Here is a 20,391-nt window from a genome sequence, read left to right as displayed (position 1 = left end):
AAAGTTCACAGGGGGAGATGGGATCCTTGGCATTTGAAGTCATCAGAGTCCAGAACACAGTGTTTGTCATCATTGGTCAGACTGTGACCAGCAAGTCCATGTGGCAGAGAATGTCAGTGAATGAGGTGATGCTGTTGCGCATGAAGGCCAGGTGCCAGGTCATGTGACCTGGGAGATGTGGATGGTCCGCTGCCTCTCACGGTCTTTTCCGTGGACGACCCACCTTCCTCGCGGGACCCTCAGATGCAGGCCTTTACGATGCTTGGGACGCTCCGTCGGACGAATCCTCCTCCTCCTCCCTCCCTGTGGCTGGTGGTGGTCTTCGCCTGGTGGCACAGGGAGGGTTGTCCATGTTGTCGGCGATCCGACTGAGTGAACAGCTTATGTCCGTTTGCACCGCAAGGAGCTCAGCCAGTCTTGCCTCCATCTGTCCTTGGTGTTCTTGTTGACTGGCGTGTTGCTCGGTCTGCTGGTTCTTAATCTCTGTGAGGGTCTCCACTACCTGGCTGATGGCCCTGGTATGCGTCCATGATGTTGCGTATGTGTGACATACCGGTCCCTTCAGCTGGCTTGTCAGGTTCTTGCCTCCACCTGCCTCCACTCCCACCACCCCTGCCCACACGAGCCTGGCCTGCCATTGTGGGCACATCGGGTCTACGGGACCCCTGAGGGATGGCAGTTGCGGGGTTGTCTGCCTCCTCCTGGGTGCCCGGCGAACCTTGTCCCTCCAGGTCAGACTGGCTCAGTTGTTCAGTGCAGGCAGGGCTCCTGGGTGTCTCCTGGTATGTAGCAGGAATGGGGGTGGTGGTTGGCACAGATGTTCCTGAAGCAGGTGCTGCAGGGGCTTGGACACCAGAGGGTCCAGGTGGGTTGGGGTCATCCGCGGAGTGTTGAGAGTCGTCGCTGCCGGTGGGCTCAGGTTCCTCCCGAGCCTGGGACTGTGATTCTTCACCCCCATTGTTGGGGGGAGATCCATCAGGTTGCCCTGTGTGTGATAGAGAGACAATGTTAATGCTGTTTTATGCGACATCCATGTTTCATACATATTCAAGTTGGCACAGTTCCTCCAGGTAGTTGTATGTGCCTAGAACTCTCCTCAATGTTCACTTGTGGATGGGTATGTTGCGGGGGACAGGTTGATATGTTCTCCTGAGTCTTTGACATGTAGATTTTTGGCTTGGATGCTTCTTTGGCTATAGATTGATCTTGTTGTATCACATTTCCATTGTGAGAGTGGGTAAATCCATTGACTGCCCCGGGGGTGTGTGCTTGTGTAAGGGTGTGTGTGACAGGGCCTGCTGGTGGGTGTAGTGTGATTTGGCAGTGGGTCTCCCAGGTGATGTATCTGTCCCCCCATGGAGCATGCTGCCATGACAGTGAGTGTGAGTTCCTGTCCTAGATATCTGAGCTTGTTGTGTTGGTGTTTGAGTTTGCAGTGGTCACAGGAGGGCCTTGTGCTGCCTACAGCAGGTCCAAGTGTCAGCTACCTTGTCAGTACTTTGCCAGTCCCTGTGCATTGAGCATGGTGCATGGGTATGTACCTGGGCCATATGGGCTGAGGGCAATGGTGTCTGATTCAGAGTTGAACAATGTGTTTTGTGAGCCCCACCCTCCCAGCATACCGGACATCCAGTCTTCGGTTAGTGCTTCGTGTAGCCTGGGACATGGCATGGCCTTGCTTTGTGAATGGGGCATACACATGTTAGTGGCATGAGCGTTATTTTTGAGTGTGGTTGTGTCCGGTGAGGGCTTGGGGGTAGTTGCGTGCATTTTGTGTAGTTGGGGTGTGGATGCCATTCCCCCCATGTTCCATGAGTTGTTTGTGTACTCACCAGACTCTGGAAGTCCTTGAAGTCCGTGTACTCCCACCGGCAGAAGCAGGGCCATCACCTTCTCCTCCCAGGTATGGTAATGTACCGGTCTGCGGGGCAGCTCACCTCCAGTGATGTTGCTCTGGGCGTAGTCCTCGTTCATTTTCCGCTTGACTGCCCTCCGCAGATCGTACCACCTAGATTGGCATTCATTCCTGGTCCTTCTGATGGGTGCAACAGCATTCACCCTATCGACGATCCTCTGCCACAGGCGTGATTTTTCGGCTATGCTGGTCTGTCTGACCAATGTTCCAAAGAGCTGTGGCTCGACTCTGATGACTTTGTTGACAAGGATGTCCAGCTCCTCCCTTGTGAACTTTGGATTCTTGTCTATGGGCATGGTGTGGGGTGAGGGTGTGGATGGTTGCGGGTGTGTGGGTATGAATGTGAAGGTGTGTATGGGAATGTGAAGAGGGGGTATGTGTGAAGGAGTTTGTGTGAAGGTGTACATGTTAAGGTGTATGGGTGCAGTTGTTGGGGTGTAGCTGCAGTGAGTCTGCTGCAAATGCTCATGGTTTGTGTGTGTGGGCCCTTTTTATTGGTCCATTTGTGGGTGTGCCTGAGTTTGAAATTTTGGTGGGTGTGTTATAAGAGGTGGTTGTGAGTTTGGGCCTCTGTTTGCCTGTTTGGATGTGCCAGGTCAGTCATTTTGATGTTTTTTCTACTGTAGACGTGTTTTGTGGTGTTGTGCGAGTCGAATTGACCCTCCTTGTGCTGTTTTACAGTGTCCTGGTTCAGTACGAGTCGTTTTCGCGTATGTAAGGTGCGTACATACGCGATGTTGTTGTACCGTGCTCGCATACGCAATGTTGTTGTAAGGTCCGTACATACACGATGCTGGGGGACGGGGCTGGGGTACGGTGCGTCCAAGTACGGGCTGGGGTACGGTGCATCCAAGTACAGGGCTGGGGTACGGTGCGTCCAAGTACGGGGCTGGGGTACGGTGCGTACAAGTGCGGGGCTGCGGTACGGTGCGTACAAGTACGGGGCTGGGGTACGGTGCTGGGGTACGGTGCGTACAAGTACGGGGCTGGGGTACAGTGCTGTGGTACGGTGCGTACAAGTACGGGGCTGGGGTACGGTGCATACCAGTGCCGGGCTGGGGTACGGTGCGTCCAAGTACGGGGCTGGGGTACGGTGCTGGGGTACGGTGCGTACAAGTACGGGGCTGGGGGACGGTGCTGGGGTATGGTGCATCCAAGTACAGGGCTGGGGTACGGTGCATACAAGTACGGGGCTGGGGTACGGTGCGTCCAAGTATGGGGCTGGGGTACGGTGCGGACATGGGGGGGTACGGTGCTGACATATGGGGGTACGTGCGGACATACGTGGGGGGAGGAGGGGCTGTACGACTCGTATCCCGGGCATAAGTTTACCGGGATACGAGTGGTACAGAGTTCGCTACATACGGGACGTTTTACATACGCTTGTGTATTCGGAAGGGCGGTACGGCTCGTACTTGTGCGCTCGGCCTTCAGTTTTACGATTTGTACGTAAAACTGTCCGAGTATGTCTCGTAGACCTTTTCCTGATACGAATTGTATGTATTTTTCACGTACGAATCGTACTTCACCGGTGGGACGGGACTTGTACGAATCGTACGTAAAAATATACGGATACGAGTGGTACGGGAATTTTTTTTGCCTGATCGGAATCGGCACCATAATGTTAGTTAATAATATTTTTTTAATTGATAATTATGTAAATTGTGTAATTAAGATATTTTTTAAGTTATATATTAGGTGTGGCTTGTTGGGTTTGTAGGGGTAAAGGGTGGGAAGTTAAATGAAATAAATGTTTTAAAAGTTAATTGTTATTTATTGTTTAATTGATAGTTAATTATGGAAATCATGCAAATAAGATATTTTTCCAATTATATATTATGTGCATGTAATTGCGTTTGTAGAGATAAAGGGTGGGAAGTTATTAAATATAGTTATTTTATTATTATTTAATTACTGTTAATTGTTTAATTGATGATCACTTATGTTAAAACTTTTAACTATTATAATTTTTAGTATATATTTAGGTGTATGTTGTTTAGTTTTTAGAGGTATAGGGTAGGAAGTTATTTAATTTATAATAAATGTAAAACTAGTTATTATTTTATTTAAAAGTGTGTTATTTATTATGGTATCCATATATTTGTAAAACACAAACATATCACCCCTTAAGGTTTCAAGGCGCTGGAGGCCGTTGGGGAGATTGGGTAAGCTAATACCCAGAGTCACAAGGTGCAGAGCTGAGCTGCTGCCAGTGATCGAACCATGAGCCCTGCGCTCCGGAGTCAGCCGCTCTGGCCGCTGCCCCACACCTCTCCCTGTGTTAATTGTGTTCTGCTTTTTAATTGTAAATGTAGTAATATAGTTATTGGTTATTATGATTGCTATAATACAGTGTGGTATTTTATTTATATAAATAATATTTGTTTAAATGTAAAAAATTTATTAAACTTTGTAATGAATATGTATTTCAAATAAATTATATATATATTTTGTATTTAAATATTTATATTTCTTGTTATTAAGTGTAGTTGTTAAAAATATTTTATTTGTTTGAAGTGAACTACTCTCTCTCTACTGTTGCATAGACTGGAGTGGAAATAGTACATTTTACTCCTCCTCAATCCAACACTTCCCTACTGTTCAATAAACTGGAGTGGGAATAGTACATTTGACCCCTTTCAGTCCAATGTTTTCCCTACTGTTGCAGACTGGAGTGGGAATAGGAAATTGTTACCCCTCCTGAGTTAAACACTTTCCTTACTGTTGTACATACTGGAGTGGGAATAGTAAATTTTACCATTCCTCAGTCCAACTCTTTCCCTACTGTTGCATAGACCGGAGTGGGAATAATACATTGTTACCCCTCCTGAGTACAACTCTTTCCCTACTGTTGCACCAACTGTAGTGGGAATAGTAAATTTGACCTCTCCGTAATCCATAAAGTTCTCTAATTTTGTTTGCACAAACTGTAGTGGGAATAGTAATTTGTATCCCTCCTGAGTCCAACTCTTTCCCTACTGTTGCACAGACTGGAGTGGGAATAGTAAATTGTAAACCTCCTTAGTCCAATGCTTTCCCTACTGTGGCACAGACTGGAGTGGGAATAGTAATGTTTACCCTCTTGAGTTCAACGCTTTCACTAGTGTTGCACACATTGAAGTGGGAATAGCAAATGTCACCCTTCTTGAGTCCAACGCTTTCCCTACTGTTGCAGAGATTGGAGTGGGAATAGTATACATATTATTCCTACAATTCTATAGCGCTGTTTATATTGTTTGAGTTTGTATTATGATGATGTTTCTATAAATTTAAAATTCTATTATGTTTATTTATTAATATTTGTAAAATGTAATATATTTGAGTAAAATGTAATTTTTTATATTTTTCAACTTTTTATGAGTAGTTAAATTGGTCTGTTTAAAAAAAAAGTACAGTTCTTTTGTTATGGCATTTAATTTATTGTCTGAATGAAGTCAAGATAGATCCAGATGTATTCCAAAGTATATATTCTTTATTTATGACTCTTAAGTTTCAAATTTGGACGTCAGCCAACGCGTTTCGTTCCAAAAGGAACTTTGTCAGGGCTGAAGAAAAGATATACAAATAAAAACACACTAAATACAAAGTACAAAAACATTATATACACAAATATAGACAATATACATACACATATATCAACGTGCAACATATAAATAAATAACATTGGTATAACGGCTAACTAAAGGACATTTTCTAGAGCAAAGGCCTTATCCAGAAACATTTCATGATCAACATCAATGTTCATTTCAGAAAATACTGCAAGTAACAAGAAAAAGTGGGGAAAGGGGAGAAAAAAGAAACAGAATGTAAAAGTCGATCTGTTGTTCTTTAACCAAAGATAGAAACAAAGACCATGCAAAGTCGGAAAAATCGGAAAACACCACAGTAAGGAAAATTGTATAGCAGACATAGTCAGAAAATAGTCCAGACGGGTCAATCAAAAAAGACGTCTTCAATAATACACCCATTATAGAAGAAAAATAGGAATTCCATAGTACACCCAAGGAGTTAGAAAGAGCGCAAGAAACAGAATAAACAAAAAGGAATAAATGATATCGCCATTAGGTACAGAAAATATGTCCATATCATAATATACATCATAAGGCCAGCTAGAACTCTCACCAAAAGTGTCTATATCTGGTATTAATCAAACAATTTCCAACAATCAGTGGGTTCCACACTGATTATTATTTGATAATTATCGAGTTGTTGTAAAGGACTGAATTCTGGATAAAAGAAGCATACAGGGGTGTAATGGGTAAATACACTATCAGCAGTTAGAATAATCAATAATCACCCAACCCACAGGCTTATAGCAAAGTGCCAAATGGCAATTCAACTCTTATGCCAATACTCTCCCAGAGCCCAGTATAGGTCACACATTAGTGTGAAACTTACCAAAACTCATATGGTAATTTCAACGTCCCACTGAATTCCAATTTCATCACTTCTAGTAGAAGAATAAAAACCAGGTCCTAGCCGCAAAATAAACATCCAAAATTATACCATGCCATCAATATCCTATCCATATTAACTAGCGCTATTTAAAAAAAAAATAACTACATCCAAAGCCACCTTTATTGTTGGTAACTTCGGTCCTAACCAGAAATCTAAATTTCATTACAAGAGTGGGCAAGCACGTGTAAAACCAACGTCTTACCTTCGTGTTCCACAACCAAAATCTCATCAGAATATAACATAATCCAAAAGTTAGGTAATTGCCAAGGCTCCTGGGAAGGAAAAAATACAAATTTGTATAGGTCTCACCTTACTTCCCAATTGGCAAAAATCATATGTCTGCTATTTCTAAAGTGGTCAGGCTGCACAGGGTTATAGATACAAACCTCCTATCAATAGAATAGCTAACAGGTCAATTGAATCATATTCTTAAAAAGGGAGATTCATCAATCGGTGTGTATATGCATCACCACACGAAACGCTAAACCATGGTATCTGACCATATGTCAAAGATTGCGTCACACCGGATGGTTTAATGAACTTACAACCATCCCGAACATATCACTGCATCAGTATTCACGCACACGCTCGCTCGTGCCAATGAATATTCTTAATCAACAACACAGGGCCTCATTGTTAGCATCATATATTTGGGGCAACACACCATGAGAAACTTGTAACAAACTCCCACCCATCTTGCGCCATTACCGCAGTAACCGCGTTACTAGCAATACTCGCGCTCACTCTAATCAATAATTTCAAAGAGCAACGCAGATACCCGTTATCAACCTCGTATTGCACATTAAGCGGGGACCCGTTGTTAAAACCTCACGACCCCTTACCTCGTCAATGTTGACGTATGCTCAATTCGTCCCGTAGTCTGACTACCAGTGAGACGCGCCGTGTTGTAACCGGCTTAAATAAAAACATTGATGCGCCTCACGTGATCGTCACCTTTGTCGTGTTTGTTTAATGGCATGCGCGGGGGCCATATTAGATTACTAATTCTTGCAAAGAACCTACAACCAAGTCATATTGAGCGACATATTAAAGAAGAAAAAAGAAACCATAATATTCAATAAAATCGGTTATTTACTTCAAGAGTTTTATAATATATATTCATTTATCAGTTCTATATTAACGCTCAATCGGGTTGTTCCAAATTAGACACACCCGCGCCGTTTTTTTATTTAACCACCGCTTAAACCACCTTGATATTATGTGGATACTCGTACTTGCGGGCTCCATATAAGACCGGAGTTTCTCAACATGAAGATCCTGCTTTAACCAACACCCGCGCCGTGTTTTTGTTTATTTAAACACCGCTTGAGCCACCTTGATAATATGTGGATACTCGTACTTGCGGGCGCCATATTAGACAGGAATTTCTCAATACAAAGATCCCGCCTTAACCAACATTGAATCAAAAGTAGTAACCTAGCGACCACCCTGAAAAAGCAAACCAGCACTCATTTCCCCAAATATGGTAACAGGAATTTCACCAAAACTGGCACCATATTTGCATGATATTTCTTAATAGAAACATCAAACCTGTAAAATAATAAAGAAAGTGTTGGGACTATACAATATTTCCAAACAGTCGGATAATACCCTCAATCAGTCCTCCAGAAGACTGTTGACAAAATAGAAAAGTAATAATAATAAAATAGGCAAAGACAAAGATTAAGGAAAACACCCCAAGATGGAAAAGAGGTGAATATGGATTAATAAGAATCAACAATACAAAAACGAACATATTTCCTATTTGATACGTATTTCACCATATTACTCTCAATGGAACTACGTTTATCCAACATATAATACAGTTGCTTGAACGTCAACATGATTATACCAAATACATAGATATTGTTAAACCTCTCAGGGCAGGAGGTATATTTCAAACATATCTATAGAGAGTATCTACAAGAAATAGTGCATTCCCCCATCGGTGTTATGTCCCAGATGAGTAGCCCTAAGGCGGCAAATTCATTGTGACTCCATCTAAAATAAGGCATTCTCCGCCCCTCTCACTAGCGCCAGCCCTGAAATCAGCTGCAGTGCGCCATGGAGACACCTTTGTGCCAAGGTGCAAGGGAGTCTCCATGAGCCTAGCATAGTATTTGTACTGGAAGGAAACCTTCAAGTAAAAATACTATGCACAGACTCACTTTAACCATTTTCCCAATTTGTATATGTGCTGTAAAGTCGAAAAAGGAAGGAGAAATAAAAGGATTTGTCTTTCCTTGCGCCTACTTGAAAAGGGCGCAGTTTTTTCATGCTAAACGCAATCTACTTTATTTAGTAAAATGGGTTTAGCATGAGAAACCTTGGGTGGTTGCATGGGAATGCCCATGCACCACATTTGGTACGCCCCCATGTTGCAAAGCAATGCAAAGCAGCGCTATGCGCTGCTTTACAGTGCTTTTCCGTTATTTCTAGCGCTAAACAAGTTTAGCGCTGGAAAGTAAATTGGAAAGAAAAGATTTTGCACCGATTTGCGTCACTTTTCTGACGCAAACACGGCACAAAATCTTGGTAAATTTCCCCCTCTGTGTCTTGCCTTCCAGAAGCTGTGCTTCCTTGTTTTCAGAGCTGCTCTGACATGCTCACAGTGAGACCTGTGTAGCCTGAAATTTCTTTACGATGCAACAACTGTGGGTAACAAGTTCTTCTACCCCCTTTGTTAAATAATAGCAGTGAGTAACTGGATTTAAAATCCAGCCATTCATACTATCGGCTGTCTATACGAGCCCTGCATAACATACAGAGTTATAGAAAGTGAATGGCTGTTTTTCACTCTGAGTTCTGAGTGACGTCAAATAGACAGCAAGGGCAATGTTTGAGTTTTCTATAGTGTCATGCAGAACACAGCGGTGATTGAAACATCCTAGGTATTCACTTTTTACCCATTTGTAATTTTATGTTATCTATGCCCCACCAAACAATTTGCTGCTGCGTTCAACCTCCTCAGAGGGGCAGAGGAGTAATGGAGGGGCCATACATAAAATGGCCTCTCTTTCCTGTCCCATATTAAAAGAAAAATGCATGTTGTATGAAATTGGGCAACTGGTTGAGGGGAAAAACCCTTTCTCAAGAAGCAACCAAAATCCTTGTCAGGGTGAAGTCGCAAGTAAACCCCAAATTAACCTGTGCTCAACCCTCTGGTAGCTTGGCACTGAGAAGTCAGGCTTAACTTAGAGGTACTATGAAAGGTATTTATGCAGCACTTCAAACAATAGCACAGTGAAAACACAACATAAGAAAAATCCCAATTTAGAAATATAGAGCACGATTTAATAAATAAATCAAGACCAAAATGACAAAAGTCCAATCAGTAGAAACCGATATGCAATTTTAAATATTTAAGTGAAAATAGTGGCCAAAAGCCCAAAGCGCCACTCGCGGCTATCTGGTCATGCAAGACCAGGAGAAAGGTACAAGTTCAGTCCTACCATGATCAAACACAGGTGAGAAACAGGGGCCAGGTTAATTCCGCTACCTTATCAGTCCAGCACAAAGAGCCCCGTTTGCAGTGGAGAGGGACACGAGGAGCAGGAAATCGTCTCAGATGATCGTCGATATAGCGTGAAGATCAGGCTTGACATTGCAGAAGTCATCACTTTAGCACAAAGATCCTGTTGTTGTTGCAGGCAATCAGGCCAGAGCTTTGCGATAGCACTCCAAGTGAGCTATCGATGTTGTAGCATGAAGGGTTGGGCTGACAGAACTTCACGGTGGCGGGCAGTGCGAGTGACAATGTTTAGGCATCAACAGGCCCATGCACGGTTGTGAAGAGCCCAGAAACGTTCATGTAGTTCCACTGAGGCAATACCAAGGGTCAATGAATTGAGGGGCACCACTTGAAGGTTCAGGGGCTTGCTCCAGCTGGATCTGAATGCTGCTCCAGGTGGTTGAAACCCTGTTCTGCCCCTGCGGCTCTGGACAATAGGCCAGCAGATTAGCCCTTGGAGTCACTCTGGGAGTGAATGTTTCATAATGTTCAGCATTTCGTTAATAATATTTTGTGTTGCGATAGTCGCCCTAAGTGGGAAGGGTATGCCCAGATGTGGGCCTCGTGCTCGCTATGCCACTGGATTCAAGCTAGCCTGGCTGATGAGGGGTGATACCCCGAAATCGTTCCCAGGATGCTTGTTTTCTGGACCAGGGAGGACATGGCATAGCAGTTCAGACTGGATTGTTCCCATGGAGAACAGGGCCAAGAATAAATTTGCATATGTCTGGGTTCAAACTGGAATGGCATGGTGAGCAAAAAAACTATGGATTTAGGCCCAAATCTCTTTACTGGGGGTGAATGTTTGTCAATGGCCAGCATTGCATCCATCATCTTTTTGTGTTGGTATATTTTTCCACAAGCAACCGCCCCAGTATTCATCTGCGATCTTGTGCAGTCTCAGGGTCACCTCTTAAGTAGAAAACCACTTATCTATATCATCCCCCACCACATATTTGGGCACCAGGTATTTAGGTATGCGGGCCTTCTTGTCTCCCTCAGACACTGAGGTGCCAATTCCGATCCGGTAAAAACCGGGTACGAACCGTCGGACGGAGCCTTTTCTCCGTCCGACTCGTACCCGGTGCGAAATCCATCCGAAAATGCAAGTACGATTCATACGGAAACACCATTTCCGTACGAATCGAACAAAACACCGACCGAACAGAAACTAAACACAATTCCGATCCTGAAAGGAGCCGACGTGACGTCGGTACGCATCCAGCCTACGTTTCACGAACCAGGAAGTACGATTCGAACCGACGTCATCCCGCACGGAAAATATTTACCGGCTGCCAAAAACTGCCGGGAAATCAGGACGACACACGCAAGGAGCAGCTGGACGCGACGAACAGACATGGACCCGAACCTACGTGCCATCCCTGCCCTCCTAGCAGTCCACCTGGCGTACAGGAACCGACGCAGACGCCGCAGAAGGTCAGCACAACAACCAGGGGCAAAGGGGGGGGCAGGGGCAGGACACACAACACCAACACATGGTACCAAATCACACATGGCCTGGACATACCTGACCATCAGGGCCTGGTCACTTCCAGGGGGTGGGGGCGAGGCCAGCAACGCAAGCGTCCGCCACAACGGAAGTGGATGGTCACGCGAACCGGTACGTACCCTACCCAGGCCGCAAGAGCGTGGGTACGGAACGTACCACGCGTCCCCCTACGTCACTCCAACAATAGCGGTACGGCCCGTACCCACGTCATAAAGGCCTTGGTACAGCTCGTACCAGCATTGCTGGGGTCATGTAGGGGTACGCGTGGTACGACCCGTAGCCACGCCCCCAAGGCCTGTGTACGGTGCGGACACCACGGCCCCGCAACAATGGTGGGACGCACCGTACCCACCCACCAAAGGCATGGGTACGGCCCGTACCCAGGTACGCAGAGCGTGGGCAGGGGTATGTACGGACCGTACCCCCACCCGTGGAAGTACGGCCCGTACCCCCACCCGTGCATGTACGCCCCGAACCCCCACTCGTGTATGTACGCCCCGAACCCCCACCCGTGTATGTACGCCCCGAACCCCCACCCGTGTATGTACGCACCCAAGCGCCACCCGTGTATGTACGCCCCGAACCCCCACCCCACCCTGGTATGTACGCCCCGAACCCCCACCCGTGTATGTACGCACCCAAGCGCCACCCGTGCATGTACGCCCCGAACCCCCACCCCACCCTGGTATGTACGCCCCGAACCCCCAGCCGTGTATGTACGCACCAAACCCCCACCCGTGTATGTACGCACCAAACCACCACACCAGCCGTGTATGTACGCACCAAACCACCACCCGTGTATGTACGCCCCCGAACCCCCCCCCAGCCGTGTATGTACGCACCGAACCACCAGCCGTGTATGTACGCACCAAACCCCCACCCCAGCCGTGTATGTACGCACCAAACCACCACTCGTGTATGTACGCCCCGAACCCCCACCCGTGTATGTACGCCCCGAACCCCCACCCGTGTATGTACGCACCCAAGCGCCACCCATGTATGTACGCCCCGAACCCCCACCCCACCCTGGTATGTACGCCCCGAACCCCCACCCGTGTATGTACGCACCCAAGCGCCACCCGTGCATGTACGCCCCGAACCCCCACCCCACCCTGGTATGTACGCCCCGAACCCCCAGCCGTGTATGTACGCACCAAACCCCCACCCGTGTATGTACGCACCAAACCACCACACCAGCCGTGTATGTACGCACCAAACCCCCACCCCAGCCGTGTATGTACACACCGAACCCCCACCCGTGTATGTACGGACCGAACCCCCACCCGTGTATGTACGCACCCAACCCCCACCCCAGCCGTGTATGTACGCACCGAACCACCACCCGTGTATGTACGCACCGAACCCCCACCCCAGCAGAGTATGTACGCCCCGAACCCCCACCCGTGTATGTACGGACCGAACCCCCACCCCAGCCGTGTATGTACGCACCAAACCACCACCCGTGTATGTACGCCCCCGAACCCCCCCCAGCCGTGTATGTACACACCGAACCACCAGCCGTGTATGTACGCACCAAACCCCCACCCCAGCCGTGTATGTACGCACCAAACCACCACCCGTGTATGTACGCACCTAACACCCACCCCAGCAGAGTATGTACGCCCCGAACCCCCACCCGTGTATGTACGGACCGAACCCCCACCCCAGCAGAGTATGTACGCCCCGAACCCCCACCCGTGTATGTACGGACCGAACCCCCACCCGTGTATGTACGCACCCAACCCCCACCCCAGCCGTGTATGTACGCACCAAACCCCCACCCCAGCCGTGTATGTACGCACCGAACCACCACCCGTGTATGTACGCACCGAACCCCCACCCCAGCAGAGTATGTACGCCCCGAACCCCCACCCGTGTATGTACGGACCGAACCCCCACCCCAGCAGAGTATGTACGCCCCGAACCCCCACCCGTGTATGTACGGACCGAACCCCCACCCGTGTATGTACGCACCCAACCCCCACCCCAGCCGTGTATGTACGCACCGAACCACCACCCGTGTATGTACGCACCTAACACCCACCCCAGCAGAGTATGTACGCCCCGAACCCCCACCCGTGTATGTACGGACCGAACCCCCACCCCAGCAGAGTATGTACGCCCCGAACCCCCACCCGTGTATGTACGGACCGAACCCCCACCCGTGTATGTACGCACCCAACCCCCACACCAGCCGTGTATGTACGCACCAAACCCCCACCCCAGCCGTGTATGTACGCACCGAACCACCACCCGTGTATGTACGCACCGAACCCCCACCCCAGCAGAGTATGTACGCCCCGAACCCCCACCCGTGTATGTACGGACCGAACCCCCACCCGTGTATGTACGCACCCAACCCCCACCCGTGCATGTACGCACCGAACCTGCTATAAGAATGGGGTGTGCAAAACACCCCCAGCAGTGCCCAGACACAGGAGGGGTGGGTGCAGGGTCCTCCCAGCAGTGCCCAGACACAGGAGGGGTGTGTGCCTATCACTCCCAGCAGTGCCCAGACACAGGAGGGGTGTGTACCTATCACTCCCAGCAGTGCCCAGACATCGGACAATATACCCCATCAACAAGTTCAGTGACCTACAAGGGTGATACCCCAGATGCAGGCGGAGCCATCGCTGAGCCAGCATGGCTATATTGAACGGCAACCCTCACACATCCAGGAAATGTAGACACAGCACAGCACAGCATTTGGGAGACACCCTGCAGGAAAAATGGCCTGGGCCACAGAGGATGGAACACACCTTGGGACAATGTCACCATACAGTGAGAGCAAACATGACCAAATACCATTTGCAGAGACCTTTGTGATGGCACGCAGATGGCAGGGTACACCCCATGAGCAGCACACTCCAACATTTCACAGACCCCTAACACATTATCACCACCCCAACGCAGGGAGCACCAGCACCAACAGCAAGTCCAGGAAAGCATCAGTGTGCAAAACAAAAAGAAAAGGCTTTATTCAGCAGGAAAATATATCAGAGAAAATGTCCACTATGTACAAGGGCCATGGGCCAGCCCAGCAGCAATGTCCGGGGGGGGGGTACACATCGGGACGTGTGTCCCCTAGCTTGCCTGCACAGTTCACAAGTCCATTTCATCCACAGAAGAGGGGGCATCAGGGGGGAGGGTGGAAACAGGCACCGCAGGGACAGGAGGGGAAAGGGTAGGTGTTGTGGGTGCAGGGAGGGATGAATCTGCCACAGGGGGGGTGCCAGCGCCAAAGGTGGAGGACAGAATGGCGCTGCACACGTCGGCAAGTTCCCCCAGCGACTCCCCCGCACCCAATCCAACCACAGGCCCCAAGGAGGGTGGGGGGGGGCAAAGGGATGGGTCGCAGCGCCACTGGGGGAGGGTGTGGACAGGGTGGGGGACTCAACTCCCCTGGCCGGGTCCCGCCTCCACCGCTTGCGGGGTGGTGTCATCCTGGGGCTGGGGGGCACACTCGCAGTGGATGATGCTGTCACTGACTGTTGGCCAGGAGAGCTAAGGGGAGTGGATTTGGAGGGAGTGGGTTGTGTGGAATGCGGACTCCCACTGTGGCTGCGTGTTCTACGTTTCCCCCCCGACCCAGTGGGTGTGCCTTCCTCACCCTGTGTGTGCGTGACAGGAGGTGTGCGCTTCGACTTCCCTGGTGGTGTGGTGCCTGTGTCTGTTGGGGTGCGTGCACGCTGACGTCTGGATGTGCGTGGGACAGGCACGGGAGTGGGAATTGTGGATGGGGCAGGGGTAGGGGGTGTTACGCAGCGCTGCAGGAGATCCAGTGCTGCAGTCAGTGTGGAGTCTATGGACCTCAGCAACTGCCGTTGGTCAGACTGCGCAGCCGACATGCCCTCCATGTATGCCTCCATCTGGGTCAGCACCTGGGTGTGGGCATGGAGGACATTTAGCATCGCAGTCTGACCAACCTGCAACTGCCTCAGGATGTCCACAGACTCCGCACTCACCGCAGCAGTGGTGACAGGGGCAGGGGGTGCGGTGCCTGGCAGGAAGGAGACATGTGGGGACCGAGCACGGAGGGAAGGGCCACGAGCATGTGGGAGGCCGGTGATGGAACCTGAGGTGGCGGGGGGATGTGGAGGGCTGCCATCAGCTGGGGGGGCAGACTCCGCCACCTCTGGGAGCTCAGCCTCGGACCCGTCTGCGTCATAGTCTGTGTTGGCAGTCAACAGGTCCTCCGCCTCACTCCCTTCGGCCTCCGTGCCACTCCATGTGCCAGACAGGACAGCACTGCTGGCACTGGTGCTCAATCTCTCCTCCCGGTCCGTGCTAGTGTCTCCTTCCATGTCCCCCGGCGATGCTGTGGGCAAGGTGAAGAGACAGGAGAAAATCAGACACCTGTACACTTATGTCACATGAGTCAAATATACATAGGTCACATTGCATAGCCTGAAAAGCAACAGGAGTAACACCTACAAAACAATGTACACATGTAGGCCATGGAACACACAGTTTTTCTACCCACCATGCCACTGAGACACAATGGAGATCATGACACAACAGCAAATCACTGCACCTGAAATTTTAGAGAGGAGTCAGCCTCTGGGGACAAATGTGCACAGCACCTGCACCACACTGCGTCGTCAAAAAGGGATGAGCATGAATCATATCCATTTACTCTTGCCGCATGCTGCAAAGGCAATACATGAAACCAGGCCACACATGACAGGGTCACTGCACCTTGAGCGTATGTCCAGTCAAACATCACACACAGGCTAAACCCAGCAAGGAGGATGAAGCTTCTGACATGTAGGCCTTGTACGCACAAACCACCCACACCTGAGACAATCTCATTGAGACGGAGAAAGTATGTACACCTCTTACTCTGGGATGGAAACACATGGCCTCCACTAATTCATGACTGTACACACACAGCCCCTGGTGGCCATGTCCACACATCATTGACAGGCAAACATCATCAGATTGTCTCAACAACACACACAGGTAATGCCCACTGTGAGTATGCACAAGCAAAATGGGTCCCCCTGTACAGTGGACACATGTAGCAACCTGTAGGTCCTAACAGTTGAGCCCAGGGTACAATGCCACCCTACGCAACCCATGGCAAAGACACAGTGAATGGCCATATTGTTGGATGACGCACATGATACCTAGGAAGAGGTGCCCCAGGGCACAGTAGTGCCCACACTCCTCCATGGTCCAGGATGGACATGACTGCAAATTAAGCAACCGTCCCTGCACTTAGCAGGCCTCCCACTCAGGCACATCATGTCAGAGGGCACACAATTGGACATGCATGCTGGAAGGCTGTACATTTTGGAGACACACCCCTATGTCGTGATTCACAATCAGTGCCAAGTGACATGGACACCACAATGACTGAAATTGGCCATGGCACACGCAAGGTCCCCATACCTGTGGCACATCACCCCCACACATGATGCTGATAGCATAGGGCACCTGCATGAACTGCCTGCCTAAATAACCTTGTGCAAGAGTGGCGACAGACCAGGGAACACATTGCAAGGAGGGGAAGGGAGGGAGTGAGAACAGCACTGTGCTACTTTGTGGAGAAGTTGACGCACTGCACAATCAAACCCTGGCAGTGTATCCATGCAACTGCACACTTACATTGGCTGGGGACACACAACTGACACACATGTACCTACCCCCTTCCTGCTGCTGCCTCTCCTGTAGGCGCCTGTCCATATCGGGGAAGACCACCGCCAGCACACGCTTCTGGATGTGGGTCAGACGACGGCGGCCACGGTTCTTACGGCTCTCAGGTGAGTCCCCCAGCAGGAGCCGTGCAATCCTCCTCGTCCAGCACCGGATGTCCTGCCAGCGTTTCCTCACCTGAGACAGGCTCCGCCTCCGACCCTCTGTACCCCTCACGGCACTGACGGCTTCCCTCCAGATCTCCCCCTTGGCAATGGCGCCTACCTGTGAGGATGCAAAAGAGAGAATACATTAATCCACATGAGCAAAGACACAGAGACACACATATAGAACAATCCTCATTATGAACAGGCCATGGTATGCATGCAACTAATTGCACCTTTGTCATAGGGACATTATCCACTGTGGAAGGCCAAATGCACTACGTGCCAGTGGAAGCACACGGGTGGCATGAGGGGTACCACACACTCACTGACCAGGGATCACACTGTGCCTCACAGGCTACACCAGGATTATGTACAGCACCTCACAGCAGTCACCTGCCCCAGCACACTGATGCTACCTCAGCAGAGTACACAGACACACACAGGTACAGGACAATCACATGGCATTGCCAACTGCGGGTACACACCTCACTCTGCCCATGTGCCAGTAGACGGGGGTGTCACAGGTGTGGGGCTGGCTCAGCACGGCATGCACACAGCACTGCTCCCTGCTCACATCCGATGGCCAGGCCATATCCATCCCTCATGCTGCTTGTGTGCAACACTCCCCATATGCACTCACCCACATGACAGGGGACTAACACACACACCAATGTGCAGGGGACGAACACGGCCTTTGGACACTCACAGCACAGGTACACTGAACAAACACACATCCATGGGTACTGACACCTGTCACACTGGGGGGAACACAGGATCACATCAGGACTGTGGAAACAACATCCCCAGGAGGAGTATGCAGGCAGAATGTGGCATGCACCTTGCATTCATTGTCACAGTAGGCACTATGCAAGTGAGGAGTGCACACAGGAAACACAGCATGCTCTGCATGGGTGACATGAGGCCTTCCACACCCTGGGACCCACTCCAAACAACAGTGCATGTCTGTCACACATGGACACAATGCCAGAAGTCACTGTCACACAAAAGGGGCACAGTCTAAGCTAGTGGAGTCTGCACTCACCTGAACCCCTGGTCGACCATACAGGCTCTGGAACTGTGGGAGGATCACATCTATCAGGGCAAGGTTCTCCTCCTGGGTGAATGGCTGTGACCTCTCCACAGTCCTGGACATGGTGCCAGAGGAATCACTATCAGCAGCAGTGGTCATGGATGAATGGATGTGCAGGCAAGTGCTCTCTCATGGGACCTGGCTGCCTTATATATGCCTGGCTGGCCTGTTCATGTATAGGAGTACAGATTGATTGGTCAGTCACATTAGCATCCTACGTTTCATCCAATCCCTTCAAACCTACCCCAGTGTGTGGCTTTGCATGGTTTCAGTTTTGATAATGATGTCAAGTCAACATCCACATTGCAACAATGTAGATTCTTTCAAACTGACTTCTGCTGTGCACCTGGTGCTCAAATTCAAAAATTTAACTCAGTCTCCATGGCAACCATCAGGCATTTAGGCCCTTATACTTGTCCCTCATGTGTCCCCTATGTGTTTTCATACATTTACACACAGGTACGGTGCGTTCCACGCCCTAGGGCACCCCACAAGCAGTGATACCGACCGTACATGCGCTTGTACGGTCTGGATCACAATATGGGCGCTGGCGTATGCGTACGCCACAGTAGTACGGACTGTACACGCGCTTGTGCGGTCCGGATCAAAATAAGGGCGCTGGCGTATGCGTACGCCACAGTAGTACGGACTGTACACGCGCTTGTGCGGTCCGGATCACAATAAGGGCGCTGGCGTATGCGTACGCCACAGTAGTACGGACTGTACACGCGCTTGTGCGGTCCGGATCACAATATGGGCGCTGGCGTATGCGTACGCCACAGTAGTACGGACCGTACAAGCGCGTGTACAGTCCGTACTACTGTGGCGTACGCATACGCCAGCGCCCTTATTGTGATCCGGACCGTACAAGCGCGTGTACAGTCCGTACTACTGTGGCGTACGCATACGCCAGCGCCCTTATTGTGATCCGGACCGTACAAGCGCGTGTACAGTCCGTACTACTGTGGCGTACGCATACGCCAGCGCCCTTATTGTGATCCGGACCGCACAAGCGCGTGTACAGTCCGTACTACTGTGGCGTACGCATACGCCAGCGCCCATATTGTGATCCGGACCGCACAAGCGCGTGTACAGTCCGTACTACTGTGGCGTACGCATACGCCAGCGCCCATATTGTGATCCGGACCGTACAAGCGCGTGTACAGTCCGTACTACTGTGGCGTACGCATACGCCAGCGCCCTTATTGTGATCCGGACCGCACAAGCGCGTGTACAGTCCGTACTACTGTGGCGTACGCATACGCCAGCGGCAATATTGGCCCAGGGACCCTATACACGCGCTCCGAGCGTATGTACGGTGCGTATAACAACTGTCAGTGGTGACAGGCGGCACACAGACAGGAATGGAGCGGACAGGTATTGCCAAGGGTGGACACCAATGCATTGTCTGTGCAATACCACCTGTGTGTGACACAGGTGTGTCAGGATGTGATGTGGCACTTTACCCCTGAGGTGTGGGCAAAGCACATGTACGATGAGCTGTGTACACATGTCGTGTGTGATGGTGCGCATTGTACCACACATCCCCTGCACTCCTTTGACATGTGTGCATGTTGTACACACTAGTGGAGCCATGAGTCACTTGCATGTCCCAGTCACGGACACCCGCACCTGTCCCCTGATGCCAGGTACACGGAATATTACACATGACACGTGTATGGCTGCGTTGCACGCTGCAACCATGTCATGTGTGTGGCATGTCTTTCCATGATTTTGCTGTAGGTGTGTGGTTCAATGCGTCAGCAGTTGCTGCTGCCAACATGTGTCTGTGTGTCGATGGGCATGGCACACTGTTCCGCACACCAGCCCACATATGTGATTTGCAATGAGGTGTGTATGTATCCAACTACACGGAGTATCAACACAAGTACATATCCACATGCTCCCTATGTATGTTCTGTCTCGACATGTACTCCTCAAAGGCAATGTGTGTGGCCTGTCCTATTCCTATGACATGTGACCAGTGCATATCGCATCCAACTACCTGTCTGTACCATACGCATACTACTTCTGCACATGTGTGGATGTCTGTGAATCCTGTGATGCGTGTGCATGTTCACTTACACTGGCCCACAGCTAGTC

This window comes from Triturus cristatus, chromosome 7, assembly GCF_964204655.1.
Source record: "Triturus cristatus chromosome 7, aTriCri1.1, whole genome shotgun sequence".
In the NCBI taxonomy this organism is placed as follows: Eukaryota; Metazoa; Chordata; class Amphibia; order Caudata; family Salamandridae; genus Triturus; species Triturus cristatus.
The sequence above is the reverse complement of the archived record's forward strand: the minus strand, read 5'-3'. Positions refer to the sequence as shown.